Source organism: Panthera pardus, unplaced genomic scaffold (assembly GCF_024362965.1).
Source record: "Panthera pardus isolate Hobbes unplaced genomic scaffold, ASM2436296v1 HiC_scaffold_13, whole genome shotgun sequence".
NCBI lineage: Eukaryota > Metazoa > Chordata > Mammalia > Carnivora > Felidae > Panthera > Panthera pardus.
Genome location: NW_026526688.1, coordinates 53,796,735 through 53,803,163, shown reverse-complemented (window position 1 = coordinate 53,803,163; position 6,429 = coordinate 53,796,735).

Sequence of the window (6,429 nt, the reverse complement as noted above, 5' to 3'; positions counted from 1 at the left end):
AAAAGCTAGCCTTCTCAACTAGATGCCATGTGACAGACCATCTGGTCAAATCCCCTCAATTTACAAAGTTGATGCTTAGCTATGCCTTTGCTCAGAGACTCCAAATGATTGCAAATGACTTTTTGTGCAACTTTGACCTTTGTCACAATGTCTTTGTAGATAAGGGGCAATTCATGTCCTGTCTGTGCCCGGGTTCCTCTAATGAAACACAGTTCTGAATTGGGGTAGTCATCTAGCTTTTTATATTCAAATCTAATTTTTCATGTGTTATTCAGAAATGTTTCAAAAAAAGGCCGGGGAGCAAGCAAGAGGAGAGGGGAAGGGACACTTGCTTCTTCACTTCTGTTCTTTGCTCTGCTACTTGACACGTGGCCTGAGAAGACAGTACAAACCCCAGAGACTATTCTAGGCTGCTCTTCCTTCCTCCGGGGCAACGGCTCTTGGAAAAATAAAATCAGAACCATTCTGTAAAGGTAACGTATAGAAAACTTAGCCAACGTATTTTGAGTTTTAAAATTTTAGCTTTCCTAATATTTAAGTATTGTCTAGAACAAAAGGATTAAATTTTGTTCAAAAACAAAAGGCAGTGAAAAATACAGAGAGTGAGAGACGATGAGAGGAGACAGACAGCCGGAGAGACAGAGAAAAGGGAAATAGTTGTTTTTCTATAATGTGAGATCTTAAAAATTTGAGAACACAAGTCAGAGATGACATTTGTGCTGATTGATGGAGACAGGATGGCAAATTTGGCAGCATCCCTGGCCTAGTCAGTGGGGTCCTCAACATCAGCAGTCAGTAATAATTGGTGTAGACCTGAGCACCAAGGTCAGCCCCCAGGGCAGATGTTTGAATCTGGCAACAGCAGATGGAGTTGTGTCTCTAGTGGGTACTGATAGCATAGCTGACATTTTAGGGGTAGCAATAACTGGGATATTCAGGGAGCAAAAGAAGAAAGGAAAAATGATAAAAACCATGTAGTAGTCATGGAGACAACTAACGTCTTGGAGGATTGACACTTCCAGGAACCTCTGAAAATTATCTAAGAAGAAATTGAGGGAGAACGGATTTCCTGAAGAATAAATAGGAACAAGCAGTGCCAGAGAAATTTTACTTTGTGGACTTTTTATCTTCTCTTATTGTTAGACTAAAGAAGCCTAAGAAACAAAGGTTTCCTTTTGCAAGTAACTAATCTTATTTGCTCCTTTAGGAAAGAAATTAGGAGACAAACAAACAAACAAAAAAAAAAAATCACCACCTAGATCCAAGGACTGTCTGTATACAAGAAAACACAGTAATCTGAAGCAAGTACTTGTTTTCTTTTCTCTCTCTCTCCTCATATAAATTTGGAAAAAAAGAATATAAATATTTAGAATAGTTAATTGTTTACTCTGCACTTTGAGTTCAAAGCCAAGTTCTCCAGTAGTCAATGTAGGAAAAACTTGTGGAAAATCTTAGTCACCCACCTTTCCAAATGTTCATATCCCAATCATGCTACATAATTTTCCCCCAGTGAAAAGAATATACAAACACTTGATTGTCTTAACTTTTCTGCAGCATAAAGGGAAATGTATAATAATCCAAACTCAGCCTTGGCATTGCTCTTGTTGTCTTTTGTTCCAAACGATGGACTGTTGGTGGTTACTCGTGTTCTATATACCAGTTTTCCATACTTGTGAGAAAGGAGTTTCAGCTTGGTCACAGACTCAAAAATAAATGCAGAGTAGGTTCATATTGGCCATTACTCTTGCCTTTTGGGTTTTTCCTTACTTTGCTTAAATACCTGTGGTGAGTAATGATACAAGGAGTTTTCATGTGTATGACTATAATTTGTAGCATACAGAAGATATTCCATCTCAAATGACTTTAATGCAGTTAGTATGATCTACCATTTCTCGTTATAGATAATGACTTCAACATTCTTTGAAGTTCATGCATTACTTTTAAGGCTTAGGATCCCATCATATTGATCCATATGTTTCATCCAAGTTCTCTACCCTGCATCTAGGTTGTGTTAAAATTGTGTATCTTCTTAGAACACTTAGAGGCTGGCAAACCCTTAAACCAATTTCAAATAAGATTATATTTTATCTTTATAAATGAACATTAAAAATAAAAGTTATTGTTAAACCTTGACACCTATCCAAGAGGAATTCAATTTAGAGGAGTTATAGGGCATTTCTCAAATTAAAGATGAGATTTGAGGGTCAAAGCCAAAGACGAGGCCCTTTATTTTTCAGCCATTTTCTCTCTCCCAGTGTTGCTCTGGGTAATAATACAGGTACATATTGCCGTTATTATTGAATTTATGATATTATGTGTTTCTTATTCTTGTAAAACTGTCTGCAAGAATAGGTTTTTCTAGATCCAGAAAATAAGAAATTTACAAATCTATAAACCAGGACCTATAAAGTAATATTTCTTATTCAAAAAGATCTCATAAATCATATATGTAATAAATACTTAAATATTTATTTTCTTTCCTCTCAGGTATACTCACATTATATAAATATATATATCTATATATTTATATAAATATAAATCTTTAAACTTTTTTCCTCAAAGCCTTTAGTATGATATTAATAGATGAATGATATCAAATTCTAGAGAAAATATAGTAGCATAATATTATGAATGTGAGGACAAAGCAATATAAATATGAAAAGAAATAAGTAAATGACTCTTTATGTGTATTAGTACATCTTTTAGGACAATAGGTATAGTCACAATATAAATGTAAATAAATGATCATATAATATTTCAGAGCTGTTGTAGTCTGAGGATTGTGATGTATTGTCATTTACAGTAACAGCTGCTTCCTTAACAAACTGAAAGAAGTATTACGGTTTTTTTGTTTTGTTTTGTTTTCAATCAAAAGAAAGTGATGGATCTGAAGAGAAATATGAAACACAAACTGGAAAACAATCTGTGTGCCTTGCTCCTGGAGTTGGATGTTGGGAAAACCACATTTTCACAGTTAAGAGTACCATCTACTGGAGACGATTTGCCTCAAGTGGAGATTTCAACATATCCAAACCCCAAACTAGTCAGGACACTTCATGGCAGCTAGCCAGGGTCTCTTATCCCTTAATGGACCATTGCTGGTAAAAGTCTACCCTTCCCATAACCTGTGTTTGAGATAAATTTGGCCTAAAAATGTGCTGTCCCTAAGCTACTCAGTAGGTTTTCTGCCTATTTGGTAAACTTTTTACCTGAACCCCTTGATCTTAGCTCCCAGTGCTGTTTCTTGTGAAAGCAACTTGATCATAAACTTCAAATCATTTAAATTGCCTCAAACCACTTAAAATGGAGCTCCAACCCATGCCTCCCTCTACAACAAACTTGACTATATACTTCCAGATATTTACCCTACTCCCTGACCAAGTCTTTTTTCCAGAATTTTTTTTTCATGTTTTCAGAGAACATTTATCAACAAGAAAAAATATCCATGACAATTAGTAAAATAGATACCATAAGTTACAAGAGTGTATGTTTGGACTGGATGTTTATATCCCCTATGCCTCAACCAAAGTTCATATGCTGAAGTCCTAACCCACAGTGTGGTGGTTTTGGAGGTGGGGTTTTTAGGAGGCAATTAGGTTTAGATGAAGACAAGAGTATGGGCTCCCATGCAGGATTAGTGCCCTTATAAGAAGAGAGGGACCAGAGCTCTGTTTCAGACAGGTAAAGATACGGCAAGAAGGTGGCCATCTTACAAGCCAGGAAAAGGGCACTCAACAGGAACTGAATATGCCAGAACCTTGATCTTGGACCTCCCAGCCTTTAGAATTGTGAGAAATAAGTGTCTGTTGTTTAGGTTACCTAGTCTATGGTATTTTGTTACAGCAGTCTAAGCTAACTTACATAGTATGAATAGTATGTTCTCATGTTCTCCCAGTGTTTTTTGTTTGTTTGTTTGCATGAATCTTCATGTGGGATGCCTAGATTAGAGTTGTCTTTGAATTCCGGGAGTCTAATCCACACTGCCCTGTATGACTGACTAAATTTTTTCTCCAAGATGTTTTTAAAAACTAAGAAATCTATACTTTTTAAGGCTTATTTCAAATACATATGAAATATGTCTAACGTATAAAATTAGCTATTATAAAATTAGGACATTTACATCATGGTGGGAAGCATCATAATCTTAACATATACTGGATAAGCTATAAAAATAAGGGCAGTCATTAACTATGTGTGTACTATGTTCCAGGCACTGAGTTAAAATTTCACATACTGTATGTAATTCTGTTAAGAACCCACAAGGGAGTCACCTATATTATTTCCATAATATAGAAGAGGCAACTGCAACTTAGAGAAGTTAAAAGCAAGACAACAGATCCCAAAATGGAGTTGCTTAGTTTCTGTTCCACATCACAAACTGCTACTTAATTGCAGTTTTGGTTGTAATGGAATCTTAAATCAGTCAATCAAGAGTTGCCTGATCAGCGCTAGTTAGATAATCTGCCTGGTAGACACCTGCCATCCTCCAAGGAAAAGTAACCTTGCAATAAGCAGCCCACTTTTTTTGCCTAGTCTAACTTCCTTGCTCCTGCTCCCTTCTGCCTATAAAAGGTTTTCATTTTGTACAGATCCTTGGAGCTTCTTTCTCAGCTAGACTGCATGCTGCATGATTCGTGTATCATTGAATAAAGTAAATAAGATCTTTGAAATTTACTCAGTTAAATTTTGCTTTTTTTAAGAGAGAGGCTATGTAACTTGTTTATGGTCAGACAGTAGAGAGCAGATCTGACTCAGCCCCATGCCTATCTGACTCCAAAGGCAATATTCTTACCTACGTCACACTGACTTCTGTGTATGGAATGTTAATTAAATCTTACCCACCTCTGAATGGTGGGGTGAGAAAGATGGCCTCATTTCTTGTTGCTTTGGACATGGTATATTCCCTTACCTCTGAGTGTATTTTAGGGTCATATAAGGTTTAATTTTCCTTTTTGTTTTACAATTATATTCAATGTTGATGACAGCCTATAGCTTATTGGTCAGTCTGTAACTGGTGCTAATGAGTTTTAATTTCAGGTAGGTGTTTTGCTAGCCCTGCTAACCATTCAGACATACTTAATTGGTTTTAAGGGGCTCTCAGGATTAATTTGAGTCCATCACCAAAAATAGAAAAAAAATAGCAAAAGCTAATGTTCTAGAGTATGATTGGTAGTTCACATGACTTCATGTATCAATTTTAATTTATTTTAAATAATAAACACTGGAATTGCAATAATATGTAGTAAGTTATTTATGTTTATCATCATATGATTTTAAGATAAATAATAGTATCTCAATATTATCTATATATGACATGACATCATGAAATATTAATAATAAAATGGGAATATAAAGGTAGGAATATTGATTGTCATGATTTTGCAAACAAGTTTTCAAACTTAAAATCTGAAAGCTAATTGGTTAGGAGTTGAATGTACCATTTCACCTGCCAAGTTCCTTGAGAAAATCTCTTCACATTGGAAAAATGACTTAAAAGCCCAAATCTGCTTACTGTATTTTATTGATTTTTATTTTCTTTTATATAAAATTTTATAATCCATAATTTAACTATGAGATTTAAGGAGTAAAGTCTACCTGTTAAAGAGAATTCATGGTTTTAATCCATAGGTTACAACTAGGAGGAAACTATTCAGCCAGACACTATTATTCCCAGGTCTACTCTCAACCATGAGGCCTGGGAACCAGTTCTTGTCAATAAAATGTGAGTAAAAATGTACTAGGAGACAGTTACTCATGTTTCTCTTGCATATCTGTGAGTCTTGTGGGTAGAGGCATTGACTACATTTTGTTTAGGGCTATATTTTCAAGGATGGTTGCACAGTAAACAACCCTGAACAATAGAAATAGTTTCCCCTTCTGGAGAAAATGGCAGGCTTGCTTACAGCCTTGGAAGCTCATATAGGCTTACAGCCTATGTCCACCTGTGGAGCATAGGGCCATAGGTTCCACATACTTACTCTTTAGTACTGAAATAATAATAGGGGCGCCTGGGTGGCTCAGTTGGTTAAGCATCTGACTTCGGCTCAGGTCATGATCTCACGGTTAGTGAGTTTGAGCCCTGTGTAGGTTCTGTGCTGACAGCTCAGAGCCTGGAGCCTGCTTTGGATTCTATGTCTCCCTCTCTCTCTGCCCCTCCCCTGCTCGTGCTCTCTCTTTCTCTCTCTCTCTCAAAAATATACATTAAAAAAATGTAAATAAAAAAAATATTTTCTCTGAAGCAGAAGATAGGTATAATTACTGCATATTACCAAAAATTCTAGTTCCATAAGCTCAGAGATTCTCTAATGTAAAGTAACCTACTGTGTGTTCAAGTGTCTGGTTTTATTTATATTGCCTTTTAGGGTCTGAGGCTTGGGAACTGGCAAAAATAAACACACTGATACTCTGGCTGCTCCTATTGGTGTAACT